The sequence below is a fragment of the Amblyomma americanum genome, chromosome 7 (genome assembly GCF_052857255.1).
Source record: "Amblyomma americanum isolate KBUSLIRL-KWMA chromosome 7, ASM5285725v1, whole genome shotgun sequence".
In the NCBI taxonomy this organism is placed as follows: Eukaryota; Metazoa; Arthropoda; class Arachnida; order Ixodida; family Ixodidae; genus Amblyomma; species Amblyomma americanum.
In genome coordinates this window covers 32,538,340-32,552,753 of record NC_135503.1, presented here as the reverse complement: position 1 = coordinate 32,552,753, position 14,414 = coordinate 32,538,340, and the positions used below count along the sequence as shown (strand labels likewise).

The following is a 14,414-nucleotide window of genomic DNA, read 5'->3' as shown; positions in this document are numbered from 1 at the left end:
CAGCAATCTTCCCTTGGCGAATTTCTTTAGGTTTATTTTTTCTTCTCTAAGTAATTTAATTTACAAACGATCACATCCCTTACTCTCTTAGCAGACCCACATTATACTGCCATGTGTACTGCCTGTCCAGACATGTGTAATCCTGCACAGACGAGCTCAGCTTCCTAACGATAACAGAACATACTGCGGTAGAAATCTTATTCAACTCGCCAATCTTACTGAACTCACCTCGTAGAAACAGCTTCTCTGAAAAAATAAACACAGTCCTCGTGCTCTTTACCCAATTGTTTTTTTGGCCCCTTTGTACTTCCGTTATATGTTTTTATGTAACCGGTTGTTGCTTATATAGTGCACCATGCGTCCATACCGATGTGTGTCGGGGCTTTTGATAAAAATGTGTGTGTGTGTGTGTGTGTGTGTGTGTGTGTGTGTGTGTGTGTGTGTGTGTGTGTGTGTGCGCGTGTGCGTGTGTGTGTGTGTGTGTGTGTGTGCGCGCGTGCGTGCGTGCGCGTGCGTGCGTGCGTGCGCAACTTAGCAACATCAGTCCAAATTGTAAAGTATGCTAAGAGGAAGCAACGAGAGCGGCGTCCCCTTCAAGAAGAAAATAAAGGCCGTTGATCACGGCTCCCAATCGCGATCGGTGTTGGCACCACTCCGGCAGTAGAGCGGTGCGTCCTTTGTCGGGCCTGTGAGCTATAGCTGTCGCGCTGTTACCACCAAGTACCACCAACCGTCGACCACCGCCATCACAGGGCAAGATTTTGAGAGGAAGGGACAGGTCAGGCCGGCGTATGTTCGTGTATCGGCTGTTGAAGAAGGCAGGAGGAGGAGAAGGAGCCGGGGTTTTCAGGCATAAATGACGCACGTCCTGCAAAGTCCACCTGCGCGAACCGACGGCGTGCGGACAGGCGGAGGGGCACACCGGACGAACCGCACTCCATCACGGCCCAGCTAGTAACGAGCCCTGCAGGCCGCGCGGCTCCAATAGGGCGAACGAGCGCGCAGCCCGAAGACATTTCTCTCCCACGGGACTCGCATCGCGAATGCGACGTGCGCGTGTGGACAGCTCGGATCGACGGCTGCGAAGCTCCGCCGCCCTGCGCGCTCAAACTGCATGCGAACTGCAGACGATGCAGAAAAGGACGGAAAATAAAGAGAAGAGGCGAGGGAGGCAGGCGAGGTCGGTCTCGTCTGCTGTGTTGCGGCGTTGATGGCGGTGCGACCTCTCGCTGAGGTCCCCCTCTCCCTCTGTTCTTGCAGGGCATGGGCACAATCTGTGGAATCTGATAGCGCTTCGCCTCTCTCTTCTTCTGCAGGGAGACTAATGATGACTAAAGGCGTTTGATCAGCCCAGATAAAGGCGCTATTCGGACTCTGCCAGAGGCGGCCCCCTGCTTGACAGTAATTGGCCGCGCCAACTGTGCGTGATTTAAAAGCGCGAAGCTCCAGGCACGTATGCGTATCGACGGTTGGGGAAATCCGCGCCCCGTTCGGTTTTGGGGCTCTTGTACTGGCTTCGGTAATGTATGACCGACGCTTGTGCTTTGAGCTCGTGCAGTAGATACAAACAAATAAACAATGCAGAATAAGCGCTGCGCGAACTCGCTAAACGTCTCTTTGTCTTGGAATCGGGGCGAGTCCATGTGCTTGCATGGGACCGGCACCCCTTTACATCTTGCATGTCTCACCTGCGGCTTCAGTGAAGGAATAACTTTAATGACGCATCTATGCTGTGCACGTCGCAACATCACTGCGGCGTCTGCCGCGCTTCGATTGGCGATCTGCATCGCGTCGTGTGTCTACATTGCGTCGTGATGCGTAGTAAAAACAAATTTGTACACTCATTCTGAAAATCCGCAGATGTATTCGCAAATGCGCGTGAATGTGCAGAAAGTAACGAAGCTGAAGTCATCTTAGCTGCTTTAGCTTTTATCATGTTCACCGCAAAGAAACTTGGCCAGGAATAACGAAAAACGCGTATAGTGATGGATTACGGGCCTGTATCGCCGGTTCCGTGCTTTGGATATCGCTACTGCTATTACGCTGTCGACTACCGCGTTTGTTTGTCCGGCAACAGGACTGAAATAGATCGCACATGCCTCTCGAAGGAGGCGCCTGAAAAATATGCACAACGAGGATACAGACTGACATCTTTTGGTGTTATTGACAAACATTATTGTGGGACTGTAAATAATAATTGGTTTTTTGGGGGAAAGGAAATGGCGCAGTATCTGTCTCATATATCGTTGGACACCTGAACCACGCCGTAAGGGAAGGGATAAAGGAGGGAGTAAAAGAAGGAAGGAAGAAAGAGGTGCCGTAGTGGAGGGCTCCGGAATAATTTCGACCACCTGGGTATCTTTAACGTGCACTGACATCGCACAGCACACGGGTGCCATAGCGTTTTTCCTCCATAAAAACGCAGCCGCCGCGGTCGGGTTCGAACCCGGGAACTCCGGATCAGTAGTCGAGCGCCCTAACCACTGAGCCACCGCGGCGGGGTGGGACTGTAAAAAGAATGAACAATAAAGTGTGCCTGCCCGCGCCACTAAGTATAACGGGCTTTGTTGTTACTGACAGCAAAAAATAAAATAAAACAGCACATGTGCGATTAGGAGGAAAGGGATCAGTCGTAACAAAAAATCAAGCCAAGACAAAACAAGCCAGCGCATTTATTTATTTATTTATATGACGCCTTCGCAAAGCGCCAGCATCGAAGATAGCACAAAATATGTTGCTGCCAAACCAAAAGCTCCTCAGCAAATCTGCTCCACGTTTCAATCACTTTTTTGTCACTGTTTCCGTCGACGCTAAACGCAAAAACGCAGACGAGAGGAAACGCGCGGCTCAGATTCTGCGAAGAGACAGCGCGGAACAACGTTGTCGCGTCGTCAACACGGTTTCCAGCATTTCCACTCAGGTTCATTTTTTTATATTTTTTTTCTCTCTTTTGTCGTACCCTGTCGGGCACAGCAAACACGACCGTAATCGCGCCGGGCTAGCAGCTAGCTACTCGCCGTTCACTGTTCAGGGTATCGTGTTTCCCTGCGAGCAGCCGTAGAGAAACACGGGCGACCGCGCGAATAGGTGTCCTCCCGCTAAGTGGTCTCCGCCGGTCGCTAATCTGGCCGAGGCATTCCCGGCGCCAACAGTCTCATTGGCTGCGCGCGTATGCCCGGCCGCAAAAAGCGAGGCGGACGCGCCGTGTCCAGATAAGCCCTCATCGGACCCCGACATCTCTCGGGCGTCTCTCCCGCCACGGCCGCTTGCGAGGGGCGGCGGCGCCGTCGAGCCGTCGAGTGTCGAACCTGTGGCGCGGCTGATACCGCCACGGCTCCACACGTGTGAACTGCTCGTTGAGCAGGGTCGTTTTAGATTAGCGCGACGTCGTACGAGGCCCGCGTATCATGCGATTTGAGTTGTATAGTGAGAGGATGGACCTTTTGATTGAGCGCTGCCCCCAGGACGGGCTTCCCGTAAGACCCCCCGAGGCATGCGTATCAATCAGATAGATGCAAACAGACTTTTCGCGCGACGGCAGTTGAGCACCTTCTGTTTATGCGCTGAAGGCGCACATCGGGTTATACGTCTTAGGAAACGAAAGAAAGAGCTTTCTTGCCGTGAGCGTGCTACCTGTATGTGTACCCGGCCGCTTTCGCTATAGGTTTTTAATCGGCGGCAGGGTTCTGCATGTAACGAGTGGTTAAATAATAGTAATTGGTTTTTTGGGGAAAGGAAATTGCGCAGTATCTGTCTCATATATCGTTGGACACCTGAACCGCGCCGTATGGGAAGGGATAAGGGAGGGAGTGAAAGAAGAAAGGAAGAAAGAGGTGCCGTAGGGGAGGGCTCCGGAATAAGTTCGACCACCTGGGGATCTTTAACGTGCACTGACGTCGCACAGCACACGGGCGCCTTAGCGTTTTTCCTCCATAAAAACGCAGCCGCCGCGGTCGGGTTCGAACCCGGGAACTCCGGATCAGTAGTCGAGCGCCCTAACCACTGAGCCACCGCGGCGGGTAGTGGTTAAACGCATAGCAGAGATTGCGTCTGACTGCGTCTAGTAAATGCGTGGTAAATATACGTGCAACAGACGCGTTGTTTCTTGTGGGAGCGCAGCAAGCTTCCGTAAGTGGCTATCGTCACTTATAATATGAGAGCATTAGAAGCCTCATGTGACCAAAATGAGTCGTCGATCAAAAGAAGTGCTGTCACCAAACCGGAAGTGACGTCGCTTCGGGTAAAATCATCACCAGTTTCTCACATATCAGGTAATTAGGCCTTCCCGTGAATTTCCTTTTTTTTTGTCTTTTGTGAGCAACAGAAAAGTGTCAGGCCTGTCGGTATACCTAAATATACTTTCATGTAAATGCGCCTACCCGCCGCGGTGGCTCAGTGGTTAGGGCGCTCGACTACTGATCCGGAGTTCCCGGGTTCGAACCCGACCGCGGCGGCTGCGTTTTTATGGAGGAAAAACGCTAAGGCGCCCGTGTGCTGTGCGATGTCAGTGCACGTTAAAGATCCCCAGGTGGTCGAAATTATTCCGGAGCCCTCCACTACGGCACCTCTCTCTTCATTTCTTCTTTCAATCCCTCCTTTATCCCTTCCCCTACGGCGTGGTTCAGGTGTCCAACGAGATATGAGACAGATACTGCGCCATTTTCTTTCCTCAAAAACCAATTATTATTATTATTAAATGCGGCTGTCAAGTTATCGCGGTATACCCCACCGGTCTGAATCGGATATGTCGGTATACCCATGTGTGGTGCGTTCCTTTCCATCAGCGTGTAATCTTTTGCGGAGACATACAACTAGTCACTTTTGGAGAGAAGCTACAGGCTAGCTTCGCTTCTCGCCTTTTTGGGCCCGTTAAGAAAGGGCATTTTACACACTCGCTCTCTCTAGCTGCTGTTGCTAACAATAAAAAAAAATGCGTAGTTGATGACTGCAGTTAAAACAATAAATACGCTCAGCCTGAATTAGGTATTGCGAACCACTGAGCTGCTCTAGCTATTTTAACCGTCGCTTTAACGAACACAACAAGCAGTATTCAGCAGCTTTGTTTTGTGCTTGCTGGTACATAATTTCGAGTAACCAAGTACAGTGACTTATAGAAGGAAAGCCACCAGAGGGCCTCAGAAACAGCCGCTCGCTTCCAGATGCTCCTCGCGGATGCTATATATCAGCAATCATCCCCCACAGCTATCGCGAGATCGCGCGAGATCGTACGGCGCAGAGAAACACACGCGCACTCTCGGCAACCGCGGCATGTCGCCGCAGCTCGCCAATGCGTCGATTCAGGCCGTGGCAAAGTCAGAGCGCCGCGAAGCACGCGCGCACATGCACAAGTCATTGGGCTCGCTCCATCGGCGTCCTTGGCTGCGTCTTTATGGCGCGGAGCCTGCCTCGCGAGCAGCCAAGCCTGTCGTGCACCGCATGCCTCCCAGTGTGTGTGCGTATACGTTCGCTGCTGCTGGGCGGTAGGTAGGCTGATTTGCGTTCTTCCTATTCGCCGCCGTTGGCGCTGCAGTGCCGGGCGTCCTCGTTTCCCATTTGTGTTATTTCTCCATTCATTCCAGTGTCTATGCGGCCATTGTGCGCCCTCTCTGTCGCTCTTATAGCGCAACGCTATTCATGGAAGCCACTCGGATGCCTCGCACGGGCCCGGACACAATGCTCCCAGTTCATCAAGGACTACTCCCTGCCTGCCGCTGTGGTGGGCCCCTCCCTTGCCTCGGCAGCAGTATGCACTCTATATAGTCTAGGCTGTGTGTCTCTGCGGGAATTCGGCGCAGCTAGCATCGATGGATGCCGCGGTATATGCAGGCAGCTGCTCCTCTGTTTGCGATTGGCCAACCGGAGACGACAAAAGAAGCCGCCGTCACGCTCTGTGGTCCCTTGCTTGCATGCGCAGTAGCTCCTGCATGCGGGCGCCCGTGCGAGACAGGGTTTCATTAAAGGGAACAACCACGCCTCTAAACGATGATGCGAAATGAGGTTTTGTGGCGGCCAGTGATAAGACCGTGGACTGTCCGCATCTTTCTAATGAAATCAATTAGACGTTTTAAGAAAATCACGGTGTTGATTACCTGTAGCCGGGAGATAAAAAGCTCACATGAAGTTTGTGGTATTCACTGATAACTCGGACGTATACGCTCACTCTTACTCAACGGCATGCGAATCATGCAGTTCTTGTTTTTGCTTTGCTGCGCTTTTTAAGGTACTGCTATATTGTTGAGATACTCCTCGACTAACGTTTGAGTGATGTCCTCTATGCTTACATCTCTGGAGCAACTTTCCTCAAAAAACACTGCATTCGTTTCGAAAATTGCACTATATATATCACGTCTACGAGCACGTTTACACTCTATGAATGCTGCATTGGAACATACGAGAGATATCAAGAAATTCAATGCGTAATCCCGCGATTGTTGTGGCGGGCTCCGGGGAACGTTGCGAACTACACGTCAGGTAAATGGCAGTCATTCAAGTCGCGCTTGTGCGTTATGTATACGTGGCGGCAAAGGTTTGCAGGGCACACATGTCGCCAAAAATTGCTATTCTGCGTAGTCCGGGCAGATAGCCTGAAAATGGCAGATGCTGTGCAGAGTTCCCGCCCTAAAGCGCTCACGGCTGCACATTGTCTAAGGAAACACACTTGGAATTGCACGCTGTTACCATAGGCCATCGTCGCTGCATGGCAAGGGAGAGCCCAGGTTCAAGCGATACTGAAAAACAAAACTGAAAGGCAAAAGCCGCGTCCCCTTGTCCGTGCTACTCGATGCGTGCAGAGCTCATCGAAAAGCGAGGCTGTCAATCTGCTTTCGGAATCTCTCCGTGGACCTCCCCGGCTCGGTAAAAGCCGAGAGCGCCGCAGCCGCCATTCAAGCAGTATAGTATGTGCCCTAATGATCTGCGAGGCTGCGCGAAACGCTCCCTCCGCTGCCTCGAAAGCATCCCACACCGCGCCTCCTCCACCGTGCCGTGCTGCCGTTTGGCCTCCGCGACGCACCTTCCCGCGGGTCACTTGACACCGCTATCAACGCCATCTCTCGGACACACCTGTCCCTGCTGCCGCCGAGGCACTGGGAAAACGACGCTCGAAACAAACGCCTCTAGCTTGCAGCCGGCGAAGAAAGTCTATGGTTTCCTTGCCACGATCCGGGAGGGCAGCAGAGTCTTGTCCAGGGTCGTTAGCGGCGGAGGGTCCCTCTTGGCTTTGGATGCATCTGGTGGGCTCCTGTGCGTCCGCCCGGTGTGCGAGCTTGGAGCCCACGAAGACGAACTGAGAGCCCCGTCATCACCTATCACCTGCCCGTAAGAAGTGCTTTCCGAGATGAACACGCTTGCGATAGGAACGCAACGTCCGAAAGCGTGTGGGGGCCTACCACCGTTCTGGGCAATTGCGACGACGTGTCGGGGTGAACTGTAGGCGTGCGGAAGCATTTGGGAACAAGCGACCGGAAGGCGTGAGCGAGCACGCTACGTGAAGTAGATGGAAAGAGAAAGGCGCCGACTTCTGGTAAGGCGTCGAGCAAGGGCGCTCCTTCTTTGGAGGTATATAGGGGATGCAGCCAGCTTCTTTTTGGAGGCGTGCTTAGCCGCAGCCTCGGTGAGGAAATGAACGTGAGATGCCGTCATCACGTTGGCTCGGATGTTGGAATAGGAAATGAACAGCTGCGCGCGGGGATTGATTTACGAGCCTTGCTTGTTTTTGCATGAATATCCTGTCTGGTGACGGGCCTGTCGGGCCGCTTCGCCTTTCCGGCACGGTAGGTTGTCGGCAGCTAGATAACCTTTTGTCTCTCTGCTTCTTCTTCCACAACATTGGCGGAAAGAAAGAAAGATAGATAGAAAAAAAGAAAGAAAGAAAGAAAGGAAATGCGTCCGTTGCGAAATTGGCACCGAGAGGGAACCATGTGACCAGCGAATCCGGCTGGTTTTATGTGTCCCCGAGGCAAAGCGTCTGCCGTGGGCTCAATTCGCTCATCCGTCAAGATGAGCAGCGTTGAGAACAAAGCCGCAGCCAGCGGATACAGCAGCAGCAGCAGTTGCCCAATCTCCGAGCCGTGCTTTCGTCCCGAAGTTGCTGCGCGGCTTTCTGCTTTCCTCGCCCTTTCCACTCTCACTGACAAAGTCGTTCCAGATCCCATGGCAGCGTTTATACCACTCTCATTAGAGGCGCTCTTTTCTTCGAGGCTTTGTCGTTTGTTTGTTTTTTTCTGTTGAGACTTGCAGTTCGAGACAGAGCGCACCGAAGAAAAGGAAAAGAAAAAGAAAAACAATCGTTGCTTCGCAAAAGAGCTATCGAAACGAGGGCAAGTCGCGCCGATTCTCATTTCACCCCGGGATCCGAACACGGCGGCGACTTCGACTGCTGCGACCCCCGCCAATAGCGAGAGGAATCAAGCGCAGAACGAACTATCGCTACGCGTGTGCGCGAGACGTAGAAAGAGAACTAAAGCAGCATCAGCAGGAGGGCTATAGCAGCGCGCCACACGGCACGAACAACGCATCACAAGTCGCGCAACGAGCCGAAGCCCGTCCCCTCGCGGCTGCAGCGCGAGGAGAGCTCGGATCCCGTTGTAGCTAGCTCCCCCCTCCCTCTCTCTCATTCACCTCTCGCGCTCTCTCCGGCTTGGCGAGCTTTTCTGGCTCCGCATGCGTATAGTAACACGCGCGCGCCGGCGTAAGCCCCTCCTTTCGCCCCTTCCTTGGCTGCTTGGCGAGCGCATACACGGTCTGACGTGCGTTATCTTGCACTCGTCGCGCGACCCCTCCCCCTTGGCAGCGGTGCGTTGCAAAACGGGGACTCGAGCCCTGCCGCCGCTGTTCTCGGGGCTTGAACCTCCTTCCTCCGACTCCTCTCTTATTGATGGCCGCGCGTGTGTCAGTTGAGTGCAGCGCGGCTGAGACTTGGTCTCTCGGCCAACATCCGTGCGTGGTATAGCCAATACTCCCGACAGCATACACAAGCTTTCGAATACAGTCGAACCTCGCTATAACGAAACGGTTTGTAATTAAATAATGGATATAACGAAGGAATGACTATTCCACTTGGAAGCTCACTGTACATAGGGTTTCCCGAAGCTAAGCTCTAACTTAGTAATCACCGGGTCCCTTCAACTTCGTTACAGCGAGGTTCAGCTGTATAAGGCTGTTTTGTAAGGCGATTGTTCATCAGACGCTTGCTTCATGAAACATCTGACTACCGCATGCCGGAGCATGACTGTGCTATTCTGTGCGATGAATAACAACACTACTGCTAATATGGTATGGCTGTCCGTATAGGCCATGCAGGTGAAATCTTTTCTGAAGATCAATTTTCTGATTAATTATTTTGCTTCATTATTGACAGCTGGAGCCGGTGACGTGAGAGATGACATCATAGCAATGTTGTGAACCAGCTACCAGACCAAGCAAATAACACCAACGGATGGCTCTGGTGTACAGAGAGGTGTGACCGTCGGCAAGAGGCGAAAACACTGAACGAGAAAAATCGTCATCAGACGTGGCTTTTCGTTCAAGCACTTGAATCGATGTGCATATAAGCTTACCAATACGACAGATTTAGTTCCTTATAGTCAGTACTGGAACAGAGCAGATGTGATGCGGAAACTGATGGAAATTAATAAAAATTGATTATGGCGTGCTAATGGTTGCAGCCGCGACAGCTCTCAAGGACTGATCGTGATTACGAATCAGCTGCACTTGGAGCACAGATTTTGTCATTAGACGGGCAAGCCACGAACATTAGCGACACAAGCCTAGCGAAAGTTCGCAAACTTTATCTGTAAGTTAGTAACAACCAGTGTGTCGCACGCCGTTTAAGCTGTACTGCGTGCCTTGGCTGCGAAAATTAGAACACGACTTATTAACTTAATAACACGTCGATGAAAAAAGCTGCAGATTTGGTTGGAACAAACGCGCATCCCATCCCAGCACCTTTGTTTTTCAAAATGACGCTTCGTAGCTTGAAAGCGAATGCGTGATTCGAGACCAACATATGAGGTTGCGTTACGTATAAGCCGACTCGAACACGTTTTCCTTGAAGCGTCAACTCCTTCGCTGCCAAGAGCGTACAAGCCTCGATCGACACTCTAAATCAGTGTGCCCTGCACCCAACTACGCTCAGATGAAGCACAGAGACCGCGAGCGCCATGCGACGGCAGAGGATGAGGAGGAAGATGAGGAGGAGGAAAAAGCCGGCCGCAGTTCGAGCACGGTGCCCCGCCGTCCTCCACAGCATCCCTGCAACGAGGAGTCCCCCGGCTGAGCCAGGCAACACGGACGGCAAAAGAGCTGGGCAGAAGCAGCAGCAGCAGGACATCGTCGCCGCCGCTAGAGGAGACAGCGGCAACGCCAGCGCTGGAGTCGTCGCTTCGCTTTCCACCCCACCCCGCCCCGTCCGCTCGCTCTCTCTTCCTCATCTAGAAGAGAGGAGGAGGAGGGGGACAGCGGCGACGGCATCCGCGGAGAACGGATGACTCCGCGTTGTCATCGAGGAGAGATCGCGGGTGTCCCCCCGGCTGAGTTATGGCTGCCCAGATTAGACGGGGCGCACAAAGCGAGCACTGCCTCCTACCGCCACCCCAGCTTCCCCGCTCGTCGAGCCTCCTATATACGCTTTCTTCGCCGTTTGTGTGCCTCTCTCTGTTTACTGCTGCTTTTTCTTTATCTTTTTATTTTCTTTGGTGGCGCGCGTTGGGAGCACGAGGAGAGAAAGAACTTCTGCCGCCGTCTCTCCTGATGGCTCTCCGTCCCTCTGCGGCAACCCGGTTTCGTTCCTTCCTTTCTTTTTTTTTTTCTTCTCTCGCTCGCTCGGTCCCTGCCGCCGCCTTCTTCATTTCGTTCCTTTTCCTCTGGGCCGCGCGCAATTCATTTTATCGCGTCTGTTTCTTTGCTTGGTATCATTTGGATCGGTGTGTTTTCCTCATTCCCGATGTCATCCGCGAATAGCGCCGGCAGCCGGAGTCAAGACGACGGGGACGACGCACGCGCTCTCTGCTCGCATCGGGGCCGGGCCGACTCCTCTCTTCTTTTTTTCTTCTTCTGCGCCGAGGCAAATGCCGCGCTCTGAAAGAGAGCGAAAGAACGAACAGAAAGAAAGCGAAGAACCAGCCAGAGAGGAACGCGGGATTGTCGTGCGCCCCGCGCGTCTCTGCGTAGCTGCGCGGGGGGAAATGTATGTGTCTATCTGTGTAATGGCGAAGGAAAAAGTAGGCGGGAGTTGGGCGTGTGTCTGTGTGCGGGTCCTGTGCTTTGCCTGGACCCGCGAGAGAAGAACACCGGAGGGGGCGGTTTTCTGGTCTCGATCATCCCATTTCGGGATGGTCTCGTCGCCGGGCTCAGGGGAGGCGGGGGAGGGACGGACGGACATCTCATCATCCCTCCTGGGACTCTATATACCTCTAAGGCGGCCTGGACTGCGCTTGCTGCGACGCAAAAACCTTATGGCAGGACTCGGAGGGCAAAGTAACTGCTTATATTTCTTTTGGGGAGCTCGAAAGTCCGGCACAATCCTTACTTCCGTCAGAAAAAATAAAACATAATAACAGCGAACACGCTGACATCTCTTTGAGTACGTAAGAAAACATACACAAGTGTTATTTTTACTTTCTCTCCTAGCTTTTCGTGCCCACGCAAAGCTCCGTTGTCTGAAATGACAATGTCGTGAAGGCTCGACCCATCTTGCTGTTGTTTTGTCTCAGTAAACTTGCTTGTATAGGGTGCAGCTTCATTGTTTTTCATCTTGAATATTAGATTCCTCGTGAATCAGCACCTACGCGCCTGTTTAACTCTACTGATGTGTTATGCCCATGTGTGTGGCTGAGGGCTTGAGTTTAACTATATATGGCGACAGACGAAGGTATAACCACACGTTTAGGCTCTGTATGAGCAGCGGCTCCCACGTTCCTCTTAGGATATATGAAGGCTATTAATTGCTCATTTATGTTTCGTAAATTTGAACATAACATACGCGTCTTTATAGACGTCGCCGAGAGTTCACTAGCCGTGTGCAGTCGTATATATATGATTTGGTCTGTCATTGAATTATTGCTGCATTCCCCATTCATTCCTTTTGGTCGTAACTCCAAAAATATACGGCTACTCTCCTGTTTCGTTTTCAAGGATCAATTGATACTGCGCGAAACGGACTGAGCATAACCATCAGGTGGTAATGATAGAAGTATAATTGCCATTAAAGCTGAAACTATTCACGTTCTCTCCTTTCATTTTTTTTTCTCATAAGAGCAACAAAAACAAAACTGAGGTTTCACCACTATTTCAAATCATGCAGATTAAAATTAGCCGGGATACAGCAGCAGCTATATTCGGGCTAATTTAAATGGAATGCAGATTTTTGTGCCTTTCTGCACTTTCTCTACGATAGACAAGTAGACATCTTAGAATTTCAGTACTGATCCGGCCGGTACATATATACAGAGGTTATTGTAGCTACTAGTGGGGTTAGTCTCGCGTATTCTGCCGGCAATTGCTCCATCGTAGAGACACTTAAATGCCGAATATTGCCCACAAATAAGGCGCATACCTGACACCTGGCTGATCTATATGGCTCTAAACACAATCACATTTAACAGTCAATAGTCAACTCCTGCTGTCAACATTTGGAGTCCAAATCCAGGTCCTGAAGGAACTTTAAAAGAAGGCATGAAGTCTCCTTTCTGCATGACTGTTTTCCGCGCGGGTAGACAATGTCCTGAGGGAACACTGAGAGGCTCTTGTATTCTTGATGGAAGTGAACAACACACACTTTTCCGCGTTGTACACTGGACAGCACATAAGATAATGTTGTATATCACCTAACACACCACATGCGGAACACAGCGGAGACGATGCCAGACCCGTCTTATACATCCACGCAGGAGTACGAGCACACTCCGTGCGAATGCTATGTAGTAATGTGGCCTAAGATCTTTTTAGTCCCTTGGTCACACATGGCTTGTGAGGCGCACTCCACAGGGTTCTCAAATGGCCGAGCCCCGTTTCTCTGAAGGGTCTCTTGGCATCTTGAGGGACCTTTCTTGATGGCTTACCTGACAGCGCTGTATGGGCGAGACAGTGAGCCACCTCGTTGCCTATGACACCTATGTGTGAGGGCACCCATTGGAATCGTGTGGAGGAGACTCTGCTGCACAGATTATGCACCATGTGTAGAGAGCTAAGAGACAAGGCATCAGTAGGGAACCCGCACTCCAACCTTTGAAGGGCAGATTTTGAATCCGTCAGGATCACAACAGGTTGCGCCGGACAAGGCCCAGCTTGAATCGTGTGGAGGAGACTCTGCTGCACAGATTATGCACCATGTGTAGAGAGCTAAGAGACAAGGCATCAGTAGGGAACCCGCACTCCAACCTTTGAAGGGCAGATTTTGAATCCGTCAGGATCACAACAGGTTGCGCCGGACAAGGCCCAGCTTGCGTAAAGATGCCTCAATTGCAACGCTTTCGGCCGGTGACGAGGGCACGACTTCGATAAAGTGTGCAGACCAGGCAGTATTCAAAGAAGGAATGCGTAAAGCTACTGTCTAGCTCCTCTGCCCTTATCCACATAACCATCAGTGAAAAATTGATGACGGGCATATATATTCTGTTTCTAAATGTTCGAGTATGAGAGAACGCGTTGCCGCCAAAGGAGAACTGCGCTTAGAGCGCATGTTCGGAATAGAGACCGTATACAGTGAAGGCTCGCAAATGACCAGGACGATGACCAGGACGTTTCAACCGCTTGCTTTGTCTTCGAAGAGTATCAAGTGCCAAGTAGGCTCGGCACTCAAAGCTGCCGTCTCTCTGAGGTGGTCAAGTTGCATTAGTAGTCTTTGTGACGCGATAAGGCTAAGAGGTTTTGATAGTGACTCAACAAGAACTGCATTGTTCGCTGCCACCTGCGGGAGTCCAAGGGCTCTTCTTAGACTCTTTCTGTGCAAAATTTCAAGACGGTCAACCTGTGATACCGTAGGGGAAATTAAAGGTAGTGTGTATACATTATGCGACTAATCACCAATGCTTCGTGAAGTCTAACCATTGAGGTAGGGTGGTTTCCCCATTACTCACTTGCGATTCTACGGGTCACATTCAGACGCGAAGATAGAAACGAGACAATCGAGTCCACAGCTCGTCGCCACTGTAGACGGGAGTCAATAATGACGCCCAAAAAGCGCATGTGACTGAACTGACGAATGCAAGAGTGACCGAGGTCACTAGCAACATGCGCACAGCTTGACTTTTTTCTCATTCGGCATGAGCATGCCTCTTCTACAGGCATCACAGTCATCACATCTGACTGTAACAACTATATAGCAAGTTGTCTATAGACTTTTGTAAGGACTCTGAACGCAAGAGCACGCTAGTTGTATTTTATTCGAGCGACCATGCAGGTCAGTGACTGGTGGA

The 14,414-nt window shown here is 51.6% G+C and overlaps 1 pseudogene across 1 annotated transcript in view; it reads left to right on the top strand.

Moving 5' to 3' along the window:
- Window positions 1-10,276, top strand: part of LOC144097636 (transketolase-like) — a 28,169-nt pseudogene extending 17,893 nt beyond the window's left edge. Inside the window, exons 5-6 of the transcript XR_013307089.1 lie at window positions 5,580-5,595; window positions 10,136-10,276. The product of XR_013307089.1 is annotated as a transketolase-like (transcript). The remainder of the gene's footprint in view (window positions 1-5,579; window positions 5,596-10,135) is intronic.
- Window positions 10,277-14,414: the final 4,138 nt, after the last annotated feature.